Consider the following 23,196-nt stretch of genomic DNA (forward strand, 5'->3'; position numbering starts at 1 on the left):
ACTATGCCATGCTTAGGATTGAACTAATTTGGCATTTCTTTGCCTGCTGTCACGCTGTTTCATAAATGCAGTTGTCTACAGCTTTTTGCAAGCCCTATCGTTGTAATTGTATTTTCCTAGTATTACTTCTTTTAGTATTATTAATTTATTATTTTTTTACTTCCTAGTTTTTAATGCAGATTGTACATGTAACAGTCCACTGTATGTTGCATCTTGCTGTGCAGTCTGCTCCGAAGTCCTGGCATTTTATCAATGCATTACTCTTAATGTAATATTCATCCTTGTCATTATTTATAATGGAGGCTAATATTGTTCTTTTATGTTTCAAAACAGGAAGATTCCAAAAAGAAAAATTTCAAAGAAAATGCATTGAATGCATTATATCGGTAACAATCTTAAATGTAAGTAAAAAAAAAAATAATAGTGAAAATGGCAGGGATGTAATAAAAAATAATCAAGAAATCATTACGGTGTCATTCTATGGGGTCATTTGTTTGGAATGGATTGGGGTGATTGTTTTTACCGCAACGTTTATTTGTGGGGATTTAGTATGTAAAACGAACACAAACATTATGTATGATGATCATATGGAGCATTATGTATATGAATATTATAATATGCCAAAAGGCTTCATATACTGTACATATAACAGCTAACATTTGATATGTATATGCTGGTACATTGATATCTATGAATACATGATTTCCATGCAGGCAGTTTTATGGATCTAAATACAATGCTATGTCCTTTAATTAACACCTAGCTACAAATTTAGAGAAAATACTGTTTTAATGCGGATAACACACTGATTAATGATAATACAGTGGGTACAGAAAGTATTCAGACCCCTTTAAATGTTTCACTCTTTGTTTCCTTGCAGCCATTTGGTAAATTCTAAAAAGTTCATTTTTTTTCTCATTAATGTACACTCTACACCCCATCTTGACTGAAAAAAATCAGAAATGTAGAAATGTTTGCAAATTTATTAAGAAAGAAAAACTGAAATATCACATGGTCATAGGTATTCAGACCCTTTGCTCAGCATTGAGAAGAAGCACCCTTTTGAGCTAGTACAGCCATGAGTCTTCTTGGGAATGATGAAACAAGTTTTTCACACCTGGATTTGGGGATCCTCTGCCATTCTTCCTTGCAGATCCTCTCCAGTTCCATCAGGTTGGATGGTGAACGTTGGTGGACAGCCATTTTCAGGTCTCCCCAGAGATGCTCAATTGGGTTTAGGTCAGGGCTCTGGCTGGGCCAGTCAAGAATGGTCACAGAGTTGTTCTGAAGCCACTCCTTTGTTATTTTAGCTGTGTGCTTAGGGTCATTGTCTTGTGGGAAGGTGAACCTTTGGCCAAATCTGAGGTCCAGAGCACTCTGGAAGAGGTTTTCATCCAGATATCTCTGTACTTGGCCGCATTCATGTTTCCGTCAATTGCCACCAGTCGTCCTGTCCCTGCAGCTGAAAAACACCCCCATAGCATCACCATGTTTCACTTTTGGGATTGTATGATTGTATTGGGCAGGTGATGAGCAGTGCCTGGTTTTCTCCACACATACTGCTTAGAATTATCACCAAAAAGTTCTATCTTCATCTCATCAGACCAGAGAATCTTATTTCTCATAGTCTGGGAGACCTTCATGTGTTTTTGAGCAAACTCTATGCGGGCTTTCATATGTCTTGCACTAATGAGGGGCTTCCGTCTGGCCACTTTGCCATAAGGCCCGACTGGTGGAGGGCTGCAGTGATAGTTGTGTTGAGCCCCTGAGGGTTCAGTCGCCACAGAGGTACTGCACCTCACCCAGAGGTGTGGTATCTCCTTCTCTCAGGTAAGGAGGGAGTGCTGCCCGGAACCCCAACACCCACATTCAACACTACACTGCTCCAGGCCGGCTGGAAGGGCAAGATGCAATGTGTTTCCTGCTGAGCCCTGTCCCTGGCTGGAGTGGGGCGAACCAAAGGTAGGGGGAACCAGTAGTGGGTGTGGGTGGAGGAAGTAGAGTAGGGGAGCACCATAGTAGGCGGTATATAAAAAGGGAAGCCATCTTAGGGTGGCAGGTCAGACAGTAGGACAGTCAGTCAGGGAGCAGAGTCTCGTCAGGAGCTCTGCTCCACAAGTTGGGGCCTAGTGATAGAGGTCCAGGAGGGGAGCAGAGGAGAAAGGCTCCGTTCTATAGAAGGGATCCCAGGGGGTACGGCGAGTGCAGGACGGCATCCGTACGCCCCGAATCTGCCAGGTGTCAGAGGGATCAGGCCGCAAGAAGGGGACCGGCCCCTGGACCAGCCGTGTTACTCCAGGTCTCGGCTGGAAAAACCGGAGGCTTCTGACTTTTATAGTGCAGTTGCCACAGCCTCATCCTAGTCACCGTGAGGGTCAAGTAGGTCCGGGAACTCCAGGTTGCCCAGAGGGACTTCAGAGCACCCGAGCGGGACTGTGAGTGGGGAAGTGCAGGGCAGGAGGGAGAAGACCCAGCGTGAAGTCGGTCAAGGAAAGGAACATTAGAAAGCGGGGTTCTGTCAAGCACTCCTGACACATCTGAGGAAGAGCTGAACCCCCGGTCTGGTGAACGCAGCGCGACGTGGGAGGCTGACACCCGTACAGTGCATCTGTGGAACTTACATAAGAACTGTGAGTAAAAACTCGGATGACGGCACTGCACTGCCTCCATCAATTATTTCAGCTGCGCCATCTCTCCCTCTGCACTAGAAGTCCCAGCATCACCACCCACCATCAAACTCTACACTGCCCTGAGGCCCGCTCCACCTGTGGGGAGCTGTTCCATCCTAGCTGCCTATCAACTGCCTCAGAGGTCTGCAGCAGCGCTGGTACAAATTACCAGAAACCATAGGTGGCGTCACGAACTCTATAAATCCCCTATAAATAGAAAGCCCCCTTTTTATTGTCCGCCCTGGGTCATGGACCGGGTCACCGCCACTGTGATATCACCCCCCTGCATCCACCGGCCCGGCACAGAGTACCCCACGGCCCAGGGGTCGCGTCAGTTGACCTTGTGGAACTTTCTCCCATCTTCCTACTGCATCTCTGGAGCTCAGCAACAGTGATCTTGGGGTTCTTCTTTACCTCTCTCACCAAGGCTCTTCTCCTACGATTGCTCAGTTTGGCTCGACGGCCAGGTCTAGGAAGACTTCTGGTGGTCCCAAACGTCTTCCATTTAAGGATTATGAAGCCCACTGTGCTCTTAGGAACATTGAGTAATGCAGAAATTTATAACCTTGGCCAGATCTGTGCCTTGCCACAATTCTGTCTCTGAGCTCCTTGGGCAGTTCCTTTGAACTCATGATTCTCATTTGGTCTGACATGCACTGTGAGCTGTGCGGTCTTATATAGACAGGTGTGTGCCTTTCCAAATCAAGTCCTATCAGGTTAATTAAACATAGCTGGACTCCAATGAAGGAGTAGAACCATCTCAAGGAGGATCACAAGGAAATGGACAGCATGTAACTTAAATATGAGTGTCTGAGCAAAGGGTCTGAATACTTATGACCATGTGATATTTCAGTTTTTCTTTTTTAATAAATTTGCAAAAATTTCTACATTTCTGTTTTTTTTTCAGTCAAGATGGGGTGCAGAGTGTACTTTAATGAGAAAAAAAATGAACATTATAGAATTTACCAAATGGCTGCAATGAAACAAAGAGTTAAAAATTTAAAGGGGTCTGAATACTTTCCGTACCAGCTGTATATCAAACAACTTACAGTGATGAGCAAAAGGGTAACAATGTTTTGAACTTTTGACTTCCAGGCTCCATATCTCGCCATCCACTGCTGCTTTGAACGTAAGACTACAATCATTTTATAGATAATCATCTTGGCTATCTCATACATAAATTTGGCTTGCAACTATTTAGCATATAATTAGTTATGCAAATTATTGTCATGTCACTGCATTGTTACTGTTTTGCTCCTAAAAATCAAAATTTTAATTTTTATTATTTTGTTGGTATTTTGTAAATCCACCTTTGGCATTCAACACTGCCTCAATCCTTCTGGGCATGCTCTCGACCAGATTCAAGCATTTCTTGACCGAAATCTGATCCCAAGTCTCTTCCACATGTTCCCAAAGTTGGTGCATACTGGTTGATTCACTTGGGTATGTATACAGTTTTTTCTTCAACTCTACAAACAAGTGTTCAATTGGATTGAGGTCTGGGGACTGTGGGGGCCAATCCAGCACCTCTACTTCATTGTCATTGAAACATTTCTTCGCCAATCCTGACGTATGGTTTAGGTCATTGTCCTGCTGGAACACTATGTCATCATTTTTATACCCATAGTGCCCGAGTGTATGAAGTAATTCATCTTGTAGGATACTCACATATAGCTCAGCATTGAGACCACCATTGATCTTGGTCAAATATCCAATGCCTTTGTCTGTGAAATAACCCCATATCATCAGGCTTCCTTCACCAAACTTGACAGTTCATTCAATTTCTCGATCCGCTAGCCCCATTTTCCCTTGTTTCTCCCAGACCCATTTGCACCCATCAGAGCCTAGACTATTGAATTTTGTCTCATCGCTCCAAATCACCCATTTCCAATCTTCTCCTTTTCACTTTTTGTACTATTTTTGCAAACTCAAGCCGACGCTTCTCATGACGATATTGAAGTGGAGGCTTCTTCACCTTTTGAGCCAACATTCCAGACTTGTGTAACGTGCGTTGCACGGCCCTTGCATGGACGTCTGTGGTCTCACTATTATGAAGCATACGAGTCACCTCCACTGCTGTGTTTGTCGCACCAGATCTAATAGACCTTGTGATGAGCCAACTTGTTGACTCCAATATTTTGTCTGGGCGTCCACCTCTTGGTTTTTGAATGGATGGATGGACTTCATTTCGTGTTCTTTCAACTGTCATAGCACTCACATGATACAGTTTGGCAATTTTCTTGCCCGAGAGACTGCTATTGATGAGCTGGATGATGCTGTTTCTCTTTTCTTGGGAAATCTTCTTCATAGCTGCTCCTCAATTTGAACCAGTGACCTTTTGCTTGGGAATCAACCTAATAACACACTGAGATATTAGGGAATGTGAGAACAGACTGTATTTTGTAGTGTACAGGAAGAAAAAGATTTTTCCACCACCAGGAGCAAAACAGTAACAATGCAGTGACATGAAAAGAATCTGCATAACTAATCATATGCTAAATAGTTGTAAGTCAAATTTATATATGAGATAGCCAAGATGAAGGTCTATAAAATGATGGTAGTCTCATGTTCAAATCAGTAGTGGATGGTGAGATATCGAGCCTGAAATTCAAAAGTTCAAAACATTGTTACCCTTTTGCTCGTCACTGTACATACTTTATATTGGCCATCAAAACATTTAACTGCTTGTGGATCAACCAATGTCTTAAAACATTGGGCTGGATGCATATAACTGTGCAATGACATTTTAAAACATCATTGCAGAGTCAGAAGTGGGGAGCAGGATGTCAGAAATGACTGGATTCCTCATAGAGAAGGCAAAGATGGTTCATTACCATCTCTGCCTTCCTGATCACTGAATGAGTGCTGTGTATACAGATTAGGAAGCACCAGCAGTGCTTCTTCCTTCGGTCCAAGTGATCATGTGATTGCCAGTTGCTGCTTAGCAGATCCAGATCAGTTCCATAGTTGGCTCAAGAGGTTTAACTTGCCCTGTAACTTGAGCTAATATGCTAGCCCCAGTTACAGGGGAAATCAACAATAATGAAGCTGTATTTAGATGTTGAATTGCTGCCCAAAGGTCTTTTATAACATTATGGCAATGTCTGTAAAGCGCTGTGGAAGTAATGGCGCTATATAAGTGAATAAAATAAATAAATAAATAAATAAATGGTGGGTACAATGTGTGAAATAAATAAAAAAATATATAAAAAAGCAAAAATGAAAAAATAAAACAAAAGCAAAAAAAAAGCCATTGCCAGTTCCAGTCGCTGTGTCCGATTCATAAAAATAATAGTTACATAACGGGGAAAACAATTTAAAATATATTTTAGTGTTCCTTTGTGGTCAATAAAAAATAGACACATATTTCTTTTTTTTCCTACATTTTCCCCCGATTTCAGCCATAGAACAAAATTACATATAAATAAGGCCCCACATATCACAAAAAAAGTGCCAAAAAACATTTGAATATCAGAATAAAATAAAATATTAGGGCTCTTAAAACTTCATGTATGAAAAAAAAAATACATTGTGCATGGTCATGAACTGGTGAAAATGTCAACCAAAATGGTTGTAAATAACACACAGTATAAGAACAAAAATAGCTTTTACGTATTATGTATATTAAAGGGATTGTTCCATTTCAGTTAATTTTCATTCCTAGGCAGTTTGGTATAAAAAAAACAAACCGCACTGTATCATCATTCCTGGGTCCACCAGCGAGTCTGTGACGCTGATCCTGGTCTATGGCACTGATGTTCCATCATGTAAAATAATATAAAAAGGTGCCTCAAGCCAAGAGCGAACCCAGCTCCGGAATCATAATGATAACCAAATAAATGCTATTATAAATCACCATCAATATAGATTAATATAGAACTAATGTTGACTTTTTAAAGGGGTATTCCCATCTCCAAGATCCTATCCTAATATGTAGTAGGTGTAATAATAATTAGCAAAAACTTCCAATTAGAAATGTATAGATTTTCTGATGTCTCTTTCCTCATGTGCAGGCATTTCAGGACCTTAGGTATCCATGGTTACAACCACTACCAATTAGTAAACTAACTCTCACTATATTGTGCCGCCCCGGCCGCTGTGGTCATGGTACGTGTGCACGGCGGTCCGAGTACTGTTATGGTCTGACCAGGGACGCGCGCCAGTCTTTGTCAATTATGGGGGTTAATAATAAAATAATAAAAAGGTTTGTGACGCCAGTTGGGATGTTCGGTCTGGTATGGCCGGGCGCTAATGAGGGCCCCTGGGAGTTAGGTGATTATGAGCAGTGCCAGATGATTAACCCTTCCCAACCAGGGCTGGCTCCCAGGGAAGTTGGAGCAGGAATGGCACAGCAGGGAATAATCAGCTTGAGACAGGGTATAACCATTTTGTACCTTGTACTGGTGTATAACCATTTTGTACCTTGTACTGGAGTTCTGCAAACAGTTCCAGAAGCTTCTAAACAGTTCACATACAGGGTTTTGGACAGACCTGCATGGTGAAGGTTCAGATTCTCTGTTGTGAGGTTGTGTAGCCTTCCTGCTGCTAATTATACCTCTGGTAGACAATTCTTTCAATCCCCAGGGGTCCAAGGTAAACAGTTACTGGATCCGTGATCCCTTCCAGCGAGCAGGCAGCTTGAATCCTGTGGGAAACACCTACTTTCTCCTGTAGTAGTGTCCCTGATTCTATGCACCACTGAGCCCCTAGGAAAAAGCACTCTTCTGCCAGTCATAAAGACTGAGCAGTCTTCCAGTTTAGCATGGACCCTGGAAGTCTCTGTGCTCTCGGGACTGAAAACCGGCCTTGTGCAGCTTGTCCTTGCAGAGGGAGCACGCTTCTCTCCCTTGCACCAGGACCCTCCATGATGCTACATCTTTCCTCACCAAAACTAAAACTTTTGAAGCCCCTCCTCCCCTCTCTGAGGGATCGTGCACAACTTCCTAGTTTGGCCAAAAGTTCACAATCCTCCAGTAAGGGATCGGGTAACAATGTGTGTATGTAATGATAACAGCAGAGAACTTATCCCTCACCATTGCTAGCAATACCTATGAATTATATCACACATGCAGGCATTTTGTGACGCTATAGACACAGGCGCCACAATATCAGTGGTAGTAATCATGGATACCTAAGGTCCAGCAATGCCTGCACATGAGGAAAGAGACATAGTAACATAGTAGTAACATAGTAACGTAGGTTGAATAAAGACCTAGGTCTATCAAGTTCAACCTTTCTCCCCCAATTGTACTCCCTACACTAATTTACTAATCCTTATGTCTAAATCTGTTGATCTAGAAGAAGGCAAAAACCCCAGGACACATTCAGCCAATTTGTGTCACAGGGGAAAAATTCCCTCTTGAACCCGAGAAAAGGCGATCAGTCCTAGATCCCTGGATCAAACATAATTATGATACTAGTTATGTAATTACTATTATGACATGTAATTACTATTACCGTACTAAATGTACTACTATAGGTGTAACATTTTGCCTAATTTAACTGTAATCCACAATGTTATGTGTATTGAGGAAGTCATCCAGACCTTTTTTGAAAGCTGTATAGAGAATCAGAAAAACTATGCGATATTTCTAATTGGAGGTATTTGATAATATTATTATTATTACGCCTACTACACTTTGGGATAGGATCTTGGAGATGCGAATACCCCTTTTAAGGACCTTTGGTGACATCACTGTCATTTGACCGTGATGCCATCACAGGTCCTGTACTGGGTGGGAGAACAGAAAATTGGTAAGTATTGTATAGTGCGTGTGCATATATATACAGTTGAAACCAGAAGTTTACATACACTATATAAAAAGACACATATCCATGTTTTTCTCAATATCTGACATGAAATCAGAATAAAACTTTCCCGTTTTAGGTCAATTAGGATTACCATAATTTTCAATATTTGCCAAATGCCAGAATAATGAGAGAGAGAGAATGTTTTAAGGCATTTTTATTAGTTACTGCAAAGTCAAAAGTTTACATACATTTTATTAGTATTTTGTACCATTGCCCTTAAACGGAATGACTTGGGTCAAACATTTGGGATATCCTTCCACAAGCTTCTCACAATAGTTGGTCGGGATTTGGGCCCATTCCTCCTGACGAAACTGGTGTAACTGATCCAGGTTTGTAGGTCACCTTGCTCACACCTGCCGTTTCAGTTTTGCCCATAAATTTTCAATAGGATTGATCAGGGCTTTGTGATGGCCACTCTAAAACATTGACTTTGTTATCCTTAAGCCACTTTGTTACCATTTTGGCAGTATGCTTGTGGTCATTGTCCATTTGAAAGACCCATTTCCGCCCAAGCTTTAACTTCCTGGCTGATGTTTTGAGATGTTGCTTCAGTATTGCCACATAATCTTCTTTTCTCATGATGCCATCTATTTCGTGAAGTGCACCAGTCCCTCCTGCAGCAAAACAACCCCACAACATGATGCTGCCACCCCCGTGTTTCACAGTTTGGATGTTGTTCTTAGGCTTCCAAGCTTCTCCCTTTTTCCTCCAAACATAACGATGGTCATTATGCCCAAAATGTTCAATTTTAGTTTCATCAGACCGCAGGACATGTCTCAAAAAATTAAGGTATTTTTTCCTGTGTGCATTTGCAAACATTAATCTGGCTTTTTATGTTTCTTTTGGAGTAATGGCTTCTTCCTGGCAGAGTGGCCTTTCAGCCCATGTTGATACAGTAATCTTTTCACTGTGGATATTGACACAGTCTTACCAGCTTCCGCCATCATCTTCACAAAGTCTTTTGCTTTTGTCCTTGGGTTGATATGCACATGTCAGACCAAAGCACGTTCACCTCTGGGACACAGAACCTGTCTCCTTCCTAAGCAGTATGATGGCTGGACATTCCCATCTTGTTTGTACTTGCGTGTAATTGTTTGTACAGATGAATGAGGCACCTTTAAGTTTCTTGAAATTGTACCCAAGGATGAGCCAGACTTGTGCAAGTCCACAATTCTCTTCCTGATATCTTGGCTGATTTCTTTAGACTTTCCCATGATGCTACACAAAGAAGCAGTGTGTTTAAGGTGTCCACTAAAATACATCCACAGGTGTCTGTAATTAACTCAGATGTTGCCAAAAAACCTATCAGAAGCTTCCAAACACATGACATCATCATATGGGCAGTTCAAAATTGTTTAAAGGCATAGTAATCTTAGTGTATGTAAACTTTTGACTTTCACAACAAATACATACAAGTAAGTATGATAATGTGTCAATAACTAACATGTAACCGACAAATAGACACATAACCACAAAAAGATGAATAAAATACCAATTTTTATTAAATAATTCATGTAAAAATATATATAGAAAGAAAAAAGGGGGAACAAGAAATGGTAAAAATGGGAAAGGTCAATCAGACCACACACAAAAAGGACACCATAAATAGAAAGGTAAACCCATCAATATGAATATATGCCTACCAAAATGTATATTTTTCCACAAATAACAGATAAAGTGCACTGTGCAAAAGAGTACAAAAATTATTATTAAATTCATCCATATAACACAATTATATATATATAGTAAATAAATCCAAGTGGATATGTATTATTGGATGAATCCATAGATATGCGTACATATAATAAGTATTGCACTCCACCAATAAATATAATGAGACCATATACATTAAAATGCAAAAGAATAAATACACAGATAGGTACTAACCCTCAAGGTAAGTAGTGTCACATGTGTGAGTCCTGCATCCAACGCACGTTTCGCTGTCGCTTTCTCAAGGATACTGAGGTGAACATGGGAGAGAGTGTATATATATAAGAGTCTGGATCCGCCATAAATGATTATAACCAGGTGGAGCAGGGAAAGAAAAATTAGTACCATGCATGGTAACATCCGGAGTGGCGTCCCCCAACAGCAGGTGCGTCTCAGAAGAGCGCAACCACCCAGGGAGACGATAAACCGGAGTGCGTTCCACAGTGGAACGCATAGGGGCCGGAAATGCGCTCCACCGTGGAACGCTGGGAACGGAACCGGAAATGATGTCACTAAAAAAATATATATAAAAATAAAATTGTACAATACAGACAAAAATAATCATATATATGCAGGACTCACACATGTGACACTACTTACCTTGAGGGTTAGTACCTATCTGTGTATTTATTCTTTTGCATTTTAATGTATATGGTCTCATTATATTTATTGGTGGAGTGCAATACTTATTATATGTACGCATATCTATGGATTCATCCAATAATACATATCCACTTGGATTTATTTACTATATATATATAATTGTGTTATATGGATGAATTTAATAATAATTTTTGTACTCTTTTGCACAGTGCACTTTATCTGTTATTTGTGGAAACATATACATTTTGGTAGGCATATATTCATATTGATGGGTTTACCTTTCTATTTATGGTGTCCTTTTTGTGTGTGGTCTGATTGGCCTTTCCCATTTTTACCATTTCTTGTTCCCCCTTTTTTCTTTCTATATATATTTTTACATGAATTATTTAATAAAAATTGGTATTTTATTCAAACTTTTGACTTTGCAGTAAGTAATAAAAATGTCTTAAAACATTCTCTCTCTCATTATTCTGGCATTTGGCAAATATTACAAATTATGGTAATCCTAGTTGACCCAAAACGGGAAAGGTTTATTCTGATTTCATGTCAGAGACTGAGAAAAATATGCATATGTGTCTTTTTATATAGTGTATGTAAACTTCTGGTTTTAACTTTACATGTATGTTCTGTGTGTATGCATGTCTCTGTATGTATGTGCTCTGTGTATTCATGAATCTGTATATAGGTTCTCAATGTATGTGTGGCGCCCCTGAGGGTTCGGTCGCCACAGAGGTACTGCATCTCACCCAGAGGTGTGGTATCTCACTCTCAGGTAAGGAAGGAATACAGCTCAGGACCCTAACACCTGCATCCAACACACCACTCCAGGCCAGCAGGAGGGGCAAGATGCCTCCCACGTACTTGCTGAGCCCCTTTCCTGGCTGGAGTGGGGGGGAACCCAGAGAGGGGGGACCCATGTAGTGGGTGTGGGTGGAGGACGTAGATCAGGGGAGTACTTCAGTAGCTGTATAAAAGGGGGAGCCATCTTGGAAAGACAGTTCAGTCAGAGGAGGAGAAGTGACAGGAGCAGAGGCTCTGTACGAGCTCTGCTCCAGAGGCGGGCCTGGACAGTGAGGCCCAAGTCTGGGAGGAGAAGAGGAGAGGAGAGGGAGCAGGAAGGCTCCAGGAACAGAAGGGATCCCAGGGGTACAGGCAGTGCTGGAGGCCACCCATATGCCCGAATCTACCGGGAGGTGGAGGGGTCAGGCCACAGAAAGGGAACCGGGTCCCTCAACTAGTAGAAGATTGCAAGTCTCAGCTAGAAACCGGAGGCTGCCGAACTTTATGTCCTGTAGCCACAAGTCCACGCCAGTCTCACCGAGAAGGTAGCCATATAGGACCCAGGGGACGGAACATACGTCGCCCGCCAAGGCCCGCGGGTACCAGATTGGGTCACTAGGTGTGAGGTGCAGGGAAAAGGCCAGAGGAAGAACACAGAAGGGGGTCCTGCTAAGTACTCCGGAGCTATCTGGGGGTGGACTGAGCCCCTCACTGAGTAAGCACAGAACGACGTGGGCAGTTACATTGAGCTCTGTAATCTGGACTGCAACAACCGTGAGTAAAGACCCTGGGACTGCAATATCTTGCCTCTGTGTTCCTTGCTGCACCATCACTCACTGCACTACAACGCCCAGCACAACCACCAACATCCACGCACTGCACTGAAGCTAACTCTTCCTGTGGGGAGTAATAATACCCTTGCTGCAATACCAACAGCTTCAGAGGACTGTTCCGCAGCGGCGGCCCCCTTTAGCCGCATTCCACAGGCGACGTAGTCGGACATTAAAACCTATACATATAAATTCCCCTTGGATTGACCGCCCTGGGTCACGGACCGGGTCACCGCCACTGTGACTACAACCACCAACATCTACCGGCCCGGCACCGGGTACCCCACGGCCCAGGGGGCGCGTCAACTTTGGCGTAATCGGCAGGATATGTAACCCACCCGTTATCACCAGGTATTGTGCGCCTAAAAGACTGTGTTTTCTACTAAATGCGGCGCCCGCCCCTGAAGAACGGGCGCCATTATGTGTGAGCCAAACAACAACAAAAGATCACCTCCCATCGTGGGCCGGGTCCCAGAATGGCGCCAAAAGCGTCACCCACCCACTGCAACAGTGGCCATGACCCTGGACCTGTCCATCAGTCTGGAAGAGACGCCCCCAGGAGTGACCGACAGCAGGCTGCCATGGAACCGCCCCCAAAAGGGGAGAGGAGAGAAGAAAACTGGGAGACAGGGTGTGGTCTGGACCAGTCTAGGCCGACCGCACCCGGAAAAGGACATGGAGGATAGAGGCACCGGGAGTCCCTGCCAGCGGCCTACTACAGGCAGCAGCACCCTACACCCTGGAGGAGCTGGTGGCCAAGCTTCCCCGGGAGGACACAGAATTCCTCCGCTCTGGCATGGAAGACCTGGGCCAGAGAGTGGCAAGGGCCCAGTGGGACGCCATCAAGGAATGGAAAAGAGAGATGGAGCAGAGGATGGTGACCCGGCAGCCAGCGACGCCAAACACCGGCAGCACCCCAGCCTCTGAGGACCGAGACCAGCGTCAGGAGGCAGCGTGTGATGCAGGAGCGGCCGCAGGAGCAGGTAGGAGGAGTTTCCCTGTCCCGGGCGCTGCAAGCGTCGACCTGCTCCTGAGCCCCCTAGTGGAACCGCTAACCCCGGGCGCCGCTGAAGCCACCCCACTCCTAATGCCCCAGCAAAGCCTTCCAACCCCGGGCGAAACCGCTGCCAGCCCACCCCACTCACACCAGAGCAGCCCTGTACCTCCAAGCGCGTCCGTCCTAGACGCCCTCCAGGCCCCGGAACCGTTACCTCCAGGCGCTTGCGACACTGGCCCGCTCCTAGGCCCTCTCCAGGAACTGCCTCCTCCGACACCCGCATGGGTGTATGGGCGTCATCCATGGGACTGGTCCGCAGAAGTGGCGGACCAGCGGCCCTCGCTCCTACCCGCTCCGCAGCCCGCCGCCGTCTACCCGCAGCCGGAAGACGAAGCCCAGTTTGAATGGGATCACTCTGGGGAAGACCTGATGGGGTTTACCCAGGAGTCTAGGGCAGCGGCGGCTCGCAGGAGGGAGTACTGCCGCAGAGAGCTGGCCCAGCTAGAGAAGGAGAGACAACTACGGCGGGTGTGGTGGGAGAAGCTAGAGGCCAGAAATATGGAGTAGAAGACCCGGACCCACAAGGACAAACAAGCAGCTTGTGGTCCCAGAGTCACCGGGACTATAGTAAAATTTAATCTTGAAGCAGGATGGGGGTTCATCCGGGACCCGCTGTCTGACACGGATCTATTTGTAAATAGGAGAGATGTGGAGTCCCGCTTGCAAGAAGGACACCCAGATCGGTGTTATGTTCTGCTACCAGAGCTAAGGAAAGAGAGGAGATCTGTCCCTACGATAGAACTCAGCTTAATCCCTACGATGTAACAGGGGACCTGATCCTGCGATCAGACCTGCTAAAGTCCTAAGCTAGTCTGTACGGAGACCTATAGATGTGGGGAAGGAATCCCTACAAGTACTAAGGACTGGGAGGAAAATGGGACACCTCCTAACAGAAATAGTAGCAGACAGACGAACAAACAAAATATATAGAACATAGAGGTCCGTAGACCAAGCAAACTAACAGAGTTAGATACAGAGCACAGGCTAGCTAGAAAGTAGTTAAACAATGAAGTCCAGCAAAGCCAGAAGGGCGGAGCAGGATTAAATAGGCCAACAAGGTCATGTGACCAGCAAAGGAAAAAACCTAAGAACAAGGTTCTAACAGTACCCCCCCTTCTAAGAGGATCCTCCGGATCCCCTAGGACCAGGCTTATCAGGAAATCTCCTGTGAAACGCTCTGATAAGTCTGGACGCGGAAACATCATCCGACCTCACCCAAGAGTTATCCTCGGGTCCGAAACCTTTCCAGGCCACAAGATACTGCAAACTACCTCTATACTGTCTAGAGTTAAGGATGCGAGAAATTTCATATTCCCCGTCCTCCACCACCGGAGGAACAGAGGCAGAGGCGTCACAATCCGATACAACAGCTTTTTTCAACAGAGAGACATGAAATACCGGATTAATTCTCCAGGAGGTAGGAACCTCCAACCTAACAGCAGATTGGTTGACAACCTGAAGCACCTTAAAGGGCCCTACAAACTTGGGACCCAATTTCTTAGAAGTAATCCTCAACCGCAGATTCCTAGAGGACAACCAAACCATGTCACCAACAGCGAACAAAACCTCCTGTCGTTTCCTATCAAAGTAGTCTTTAGATTTTCTGTTGGCCTCCTGAAGATTACCACGCACATCCGTCCAAACTCTCTCCAAATCACCGGAAAAATTCTCCTCCTCAGGCACGGCAGATCCCAACTTGGAGAACGACCCAAACGACGGATGTCTCCCAGAACAACAAAAAAAAGGCGAACAACCAGCAGAAGAAGATGTATGATTGTTCAGAGCAAATTCAGCAAGTGGCAGAAACTCAGACCACCCCTCTTGATTGTCTGCCACAAAACAACGCAAGAACTGCTCAACATCCTGGTTTTTCCTTTCTGTCTGGCCATTAGATTCAGGATGATATCCGGACGAGAACGACAAATGAACTCCCAACCTGTCACAAAAGGCACGCCAAAAACGAGCCACGAACTGAGGACCCCTATCAGAAACAATGTCAGTAGGAACGCCATGAAGTCTGACAATTTCCTTGACAAAGGCCTTAGCGAGAGTTTTAGCGCAGGGCAGTTTGACGAAGGGAACCAAGTGACACATCTTGCTAAAACGGTCCACGACCACCCAGATGACAGTAAAACCCTCAGAGGGGGGAAGGTCAGTTATAAAGTCCATAGCCAAATGTGTCCAAGGAGCACTGGGAACCTCCAAAGGACAAAGCAACCCCGCAGCAGGAGTATGTGAGGACTTAGATCTAGCACAAATAGTACATTGGCGCACCCACTTAATGACTTCCTTCTGCCATCCAGGCCACCAAAAACTGCGACCCACCAGTCTCTTGGTCTCAGAGATTCCGGGATGACCTGCCAACCGAGATTCGTGACACTCAATAAACAAATCTCTCCTAAAGGTCCCAGGCACAAACAACCTCCCATGAGGAGTGTTAGATGGGGCATTCTCCTGTGCTTTAAGAATCTCATCTTCCAAAACGGAGTCCAAAGCAGCTATCACAACACCTTCTTGTAAAATGTTCTCCTCTTTCTCAGCACCGACTATGGGAGAAAAACTGCGAGACAAGGCATCCGCCTTAACATTCTTAGTACCAGGGATGTAAGTAACGGAGAAATTAAACCGCGAGAAAAACAGTGCCCACCTAGCCTGACGGGCATTCAGGCGCTTGGCAGCATCAAGATATATCAGATTTTTATGATCCGTAAGAACCTGAACGGGAAATTCCGCACCTTCCAAGAAGTGGCGCCAGTGTTCAAATGCGAGTTTAATAGCCAATAATTCCCGATTACCAATATCGTAATTCAGTTCAGTCTCCGAAAATTTTTTTGAAAAAAAGGCACAGGGATGTAATCCATCCCCGTTATCCTGAGACAATACTGCGCCAACCCCCACAGAGGAAGCATCAACCTCAACCAAAAACGGCTTAGTCACATCAGGCTGCATAAGGATGGGAGCAGAGGTGAACCTCTCCTTGAGATACACAAAAGCTTCAATGGCCTCAGAAGACCACTGAACCGCATCAGCACCTTTCCTGGTGAGATCGGTCAGAGGTTTGACAATACTAGAAAAATTTTTTATGAATTTTCTGTAATAATTGGCGAAACCCAAAAACCTCTGTATCGATTTCAAACCAATAGGCCTAGGCCATTCCTGTACAGCTTGAACTTTAACCGGGTCCATCTCAAAACCTTCGCTGGAGATAATGTAGCCCAAAAAACTAATTCTCTGTACAGCGAACTCACATTTCTCCAGCTTAGCAAAAAGCGAATTGTCCATTAATAACTGTAATACCTCACGTACGCTCCGCCAATGAGACTCCAGATCCGGCGAATAAATCAAAATGTCATCCAAATACACAACCACATTTTTGCCGATCAAAGGTCTAAGGATGTCATTAATAAGATTCTGAAAAAATGCAGGAGCATTAGTAAGACCAAAAGGCATAACCAGATTCTCAAAATGACCCACAGGAGTGTTAAAAGCAGTCTTCCATTCGTCACCCTCCTTCATGCGCAACAGATTGTATGCCCCCTTAAGGTCAATTTTAGAGAACCACTTGGCCCCCATTAACTGGTTAAACAGATCAGGAATCAATGGCAGTGGGTAAGGATTGCGTACAGTAATTTTGTTAATCTCACGAAAATTCAGACAAGGACGTAAACCGCCATCCTTTTTTTTTACAAAAAAAAATCCAACCGCCACAGGAGACTTAGAGGGCCTAATGTGACCGGCGGCCAAACTTGTCTGTATGTATTCCTCCAAAGCCTTTCTCTCAGGAATAGTAAGGTTAAATAAACGACTTTTAGGAAGAGTCGCTCCAGGGACAAATTCAATAGAACAATCATAGTCTCTATGGGGAGGCAAAACCTGCGATTCCTTCTCAGAAAAAACTCTCCAAAATTCCTGAATAGGAACAGGCAATTCTCCCCTATCCAAAGCTGCAATACGCCCGTTACAACACTTGTCATAACATTTATGGCTCCAGGATTTAATTTCACTGGTAGACCAATCCAGTACAGGATTGTGAAATTTTAACCAGGGCAATCCCAATATTACTGGAGAAGGCAAGTTATTCAACACTACCAAATCCAATTTCTCATGGTGAACACTATTAATAGTGAGAGGAAATTCACAGACCTTGAGAGTAATATTCTTCAAAGGGGAACCATCCACAGAAACCACAGCAATGGGGGATGATAAAGGTTCGGGTTTTAAATTGAGTCTTTCCAAGAATCCCCCATCAATAACATTCAGAGTAGACCCACAATCAACAAACACCCGAAATTCCATTAATTTTTCCTGAGCAATCGTGGAAGCAGCTAAAAATACACCCTTGGAATTTAAACAGGCAATACGGGCATGACTGACCATTTTTTTTTCTTTCTTGATACGAAGCTCACAGTCTTTAATTAAATGACCAGATTTTCCGCAATAGAAACAGAAGCCTTCAGAAAATCTGCGATCTTTTTCTTGAGAGCGAGGTGCCATCGCTCCAATCTCCATCGATTCACCACTGTTAGTACACACATTCTCATAACCAGAAACTGACATAGCAGAGGATTTGCTCTCATTAACCCTTGCACGCAGTCTCCTATCCACCCGTATAGCTAATTGCATAGCCTGTTGCAAATCTTCAGGTGTAGGATAAGCAATTAGCAGGTCTTTAACCCTTTCACTGACCCCAGCATGAAATAGACTTTTCAGAGCAGAATCGTTCCACCCTGTTTGAGTAGACCATCAACGGAAATGAGTACAATATTTTTCCACATTATCTGATCCCTGTCTCAAACGTCTTAACTCAGTCTCAGCTGATGAGACACGGTCAGGATCATCATATAATAGTCCCAAAGCAGAAAAAAAACTATCCACTGAACTGAAGCATGTATCACTAGGTTGCAAAGAAAAGGCCCACTCCTGAGGCTCTTTGCGCAAAAGTGACATTATAAACCCTATGCGCTGGGAATCATCCCCAGAGGACTTGGGTCTCAAACGAAAATACAATAAGCAAGCATTTTTAAATGAAAAAAATTCTCGGTGTTCACCAAAAAATAAATCCGGCAAACGTACCTTAGGCTCCAAGAAATGTGCTCCAGGACAGTTACTCACGTGCTGACGGAGCTCAGTCACCTCCAAAGAGAGTCCCTGCAGGTGTTTAGCCAAATCCAGAACCGACACCATGATGGAACAGAAAAAAAATCTTTCCTTAGAGCATTTGCTGGGCTGGACTTACTGTTATGTTCTGCTACCAGAGCTAAGGAAAGAGAGGAGATCTGTCCCTACGATAGAACTCAGCTTAATCCCTACGATGTAACAGGGGACCTGATCCTGCGATCAGACCTGCTAAAGTCCTAAGCTAGTCTGTACGGAGACCTATAGATGTGGGGAAGGAATCCCTACAAGTACTAAGGACTGGGAGGAAAATGGGACACCTCCTAACAGAAATAGTAGCAGACAGACGAACAAACAAAATATATAGAACATAGAGGTCCGTAGACCAAGCAAACTAACAGAGTTAGATACAGAGCACAGGCTAGCTAGAAAGTAGTTAAACAATGAAGTCCAGCAAAGCCAGAAGGGCGGAGCAGGATTAAATAGGCCAACAAGGTCATGTGACCAGCAAAGGAAAAAACCTAAGAACAAGGTTCTAACAATCGGGACCTGTATCCAGGGGACACCGTGTCCTATACAAGGCATCGAGGCGAAAGGGGCTGGTATGCCCTGAACGTCCACCGGGTGGAGACAAAGAGCAACTTTCTACCCTACAGCGCTGAAGACCCGGCTGGGTCAGCCTACAGTGGACAAGAGCTTCCCCGGAGGGAGCACCACTACTGAGCACAGTAGCTGGAACTTTAACTGTAAATAAGTTACCCATCAGGGTATAGCAGAGACACTGCAAGTTAAAAGAGTTTTATGTTTACCCAGTTGCCCGGAAGGGTACAGCCTTAAGTTAAAAAGTTGTGTGTGCATACTTACCCGGTAAGGGTACCAAAAACTGTCAGGTTATGGACGGTGAATAACCAAAGAACTTTCCCTTGTAAATAGTTGCACTTCTTAAGGTGCCCCTATTGGTTTTAGAATTGTACTACAAATGACCTCAGAACAAAAACACGTTTGGCGTGGGCCAAGACGTGGTCCACCGCCGGATCACCTATGCCCTGCAGCCACGCCCAGGGCCTACGTTGAGGGTTTTCGGACGGGTCCCTCATGTTCGTGTTTGCCAGTTAGCACCTTATTAAAGAAAATGGACATCTGGTTGCAGATCGCACTGTGACCGGTTGACAAAAGTTTTATATGAAAAATGTGTTGCCAAGAAAATTGTTTTGATATGACAAATGCTTAATATGAAGAATGTTTATGGGGAAAAAATGTTTTATATGCGAAAGATGTGTCTATATAAATGAAAAGAGTTTTATAATGTTTTATATATGTGAAGAAAGTTTTATAATGTCGTGATAGAAACGTAACCAGTAACGTTAAAGAAAAAGAGCCTCCCATAAAGGGAAGAAGAAATGTTAAGTTTATAATCTTCTAAGCGAATGCATTCAAAAATTTTGCATGTCTTTAAAATTGTTTTTACTCTGTTCCAGCCCGCGGACGTGCTGTGCTTTACCAGGGGGGTATGTGGCGCCCCTGAGGGTTCGGTCGCCACAGAGGTACTGCATCTCACCCAGAGGTGTGGTATCTCACTCTCAGGTAAGGAAGGAGTACAGCTCAGGACCCTAACACCTGCATCCAACACACCACTCCAGGCCAGCAGGAGGGGCAAGATGCCTCCCACGTACTTGCTGAGCCCCTTTCCTGGCTGGAGTGGGGGGGAACCCAGAGAGGGGGGACCCATGTAGTGGGTGTGGGTGGAGGACGTAGATCAGGGGAGTACTTCAGTAGCCGTATAAAAGGGGGAGCCATCTTGGAAAGACAGTTTAGTCAGAGGAGGAGAAGTGACAGGAGCAGAGGCTCTGTACGAGCTCTGCTCCAGAGGCGGGCCTGGACAGTGAGGCCCAAGTCTGGGAGGAGAAGAGGAGAGGAGAGGGAGCAGGAAGGCTCCAGGAACAGAAGGGATCCCAGGGGTACGGGCAGTGCTGGAGGCCACCCGTATGCCCGAATCTACCGGGAGGTGGAGGGGTCAGGCCACAGAAAGGGAACCGGGTCCCTCAACTAGTAGAAGATTGCAAGTCTCAGCTAGAAACCGGAGGCTGCCGAACTTTATGTCCTGTAGCCACAAGTCCACGCCAGTCTCACCGAGAAGGTAGCCATATAGGACCCAGGGGACGGAACATACGTCGCCCGCCAAGGCCCGCGGGTACCAGATTGGAGTCACTAGGTGTGAGGTGCAGGGAAAAGGCCAGAGGAAGAACACAGAAGGGGGTCCTGCTAAGTACTCCAGAGCTATCTGGGGATGGACTGAGCCCCTCACTGAGTAAGCGCAGCACGCCGAGGGAAGTTGCACTGGTACCTGTAACTTGAACTGCAATAACCGTGAGTAAAGACCCTGGGACTGCAATATCTTGTCTCTGTGTTCCTTGCTGCGCCATCACTCACTTCACTACAACGCCCAGCACAACCACCAACATCCACGCACTGCCCTGAAGCTAACTCTTCCTGTGGGGAGTAATAATACCCTTGCTGCAATACCAACAGCTTCAGAGGACTGTTCCGCAGCGGCGGCCCCCTTTAGCCGCATTCCACAGGTGGCGTAGTCGGACATTAAAACCTATACATATAAATTCCCCTTGGATTGACCGCCCTGGGTCACGGACCGGGTCACCGCCACTGTGACTACAACCCCCAGCATCTACCGGCCCGGCACCGGGTACCCCACGGCCCAGGGGGCGCGTCATATGCATGTGTCTGTATGTGGGTGCTCTGTGTATGCATTCATCTATTTGTAGATGCCCCATGTATGCACAAGTCTGTATGTAGGTGCTCCATTTATCTATGGGTCTGTATGCAGGTGCTCTGTGTATGCATGCGTCTGTATGTAGGTGCTCCATGTATGCACATATTCATGTGTGTGAATGGCCCAATCAAAGTCCAGACCTAAATCCCATTGATAATCTGTGGTAAGACTTGAAAATTGCTGTTCACAGACGACTCCATCCAACCTCACTCAGCTACAGCTAGTTTGCAAAGAAGAATGGGTGAAAATTTCAGCCTCTAGATGTGCAAAGGTGGTAGAGACATACCCCAATAGACTTACAGCAGTAATCACAGTGAAAGGTGGTCCTAAAAAGTATTGACTCATGGGAGTTGAATGCAAATGCACATCCCAATTTTCATATTTATATTTTGAAAATAATTAGAAAACCATGTACCATTTCCTTTACACTTCACAAATGCTTGCTACTTTGTGTTGGTATATCCCAATAAAATTCATTTTAGTTTGTTGGTGTAACGTGAAAAAATGTAGAAAAGTTCACAGGGTATGAATACTTTTTCAAGCCACTGTATACAGTTGTGCTCAAAAGTTTACATACCCCGGCAGAATTTTTCCTTTCTTGGCCTCGTTTCAGAGAATATGAATGATAACAAAAAAACTTTTTCTCTACTCATGGTTATTGGTTGGGTGAAGCCATTTATTGTCAAACTATTGTGTTTTCTCTTTTTAAATCTTAATTACCACCAAAAACATCCAAATGACCCTGATCAAAAGTTCACTTACCCTGGTGATTTTGACCTGATAACATGTACAGAATTTGACACAAATGGATTTGAATGGCTACTAAAGGTAACATCCTCACCTGTGACCTGTTTGCTTGTAATCAGTGTGTGTGCATAAAAGCGGAGTGCATCTTTCATCCAGCCACTGACGTTTCTGGATTGTGAGTCATGGGGAAAGAAAAAGAATTGTCAACAGATCTACGGGAAAAGGTAGTTGAACTGTATAACACAGAAAAGGGATACAAAAAATATCCAAGGAATTGATAATGCCAGTCAGCAGAGTTCAAACTGTGATTAACAAATGGAAAGTCAGGGGCTCTGTAAAAACTAAACCACGGTCAGGTAGACCATCAAGAATTTCAGCCACAACTGCCAGGAAAATTGTTCGGGATGCAAAGAAAAACCCACAAATAACATCAGCTAAAATTCAGAACTCTCTGAAAACTAGCGGTGTGGCAGTTTCAAGATGCACAATAAGGAGGCACTTGAAGAAAAATGGGCTGCATGGTTGAGTCGCCAGAAGAAAGCCATTACTGCGCAAATGCCACAAAGTATCTTGCCTACAATACGCCAAACAGCACAGAGACAAGCCTCAAAACTTCTGGAACAAGGTAATTTGGAGTGATGAGACCAAAATTGAACTTTTTGGCTACAACCTTAAACGTTATATTTGGAGAGAGGTCAACAAGGCCTATGATGAAAGGAACACCATTCCTACAGTAAAGCACGGAGGTGGATCGCTGATGTTTTGGGGATGTGTGAGCTACAAAGGCACCGGAAACTTGGTAAAAGTTGAAGGAAAGATGAATGCAGCACATTATCAGCAAATGCTGGAGGCAAATCAGCCTGGAAGCTGCGCATGGGACGTACTTGGACGTTCCAACATGACAATGATCCAAAACACAAGGCCAAGTCGACCTGTCATTGGCTACAGCAGAACAAAGTGAAGGTTCTTGAGTGGCCATCTCAGTCTCCTGACCTCATCTCACTCTCCTGACCTCAATAGATCTCTATGGGGAGATTTCAAGGCCGCAGGTCATGATAGACAGCCCAGGAATTTACAGGAACTGGA

General features: G+C 44.6%; 1 long non-coding RNA gene across 1 annotated transcript in view; it reads left to right on the plus strand.

Moving 5' to 3' along the window:
* The window catches only part of LOC141157306 (uncharacterized), a 77,365-nt gene that overhangs the window by 1,130 nt on the left and 53,039 nt on the right, over window positions 1–23,196 (plus strand). The window contains exon 2 of the long non-coding RNA XR_012247781.1: window positions 334–401. This is a non-coding gene — a long non-coding RNA (uncharacterized lncRNA). The remainder of the gene's footprint in view (window positions 1–333; window positions 402–23,196) is intronic.

Source organism: Phyllobates terribilis, unplaced genomic scaffold, assembly GCF_046119375.1.
Source record: "Phyllobates terribilis strain yellow unplaced genomic scaffold, ASM4611937v1 Scaffold_8__6_contigs__length_399053987, whole genome shotgun sequence".
In the NCBI taxonomy this organism is placed as follows: Eukaryota; Metazoa; Chordata; class Amphibia; order Anura; family Dendrobatidae; genus Phyllobates; species Phyllobates terribilis.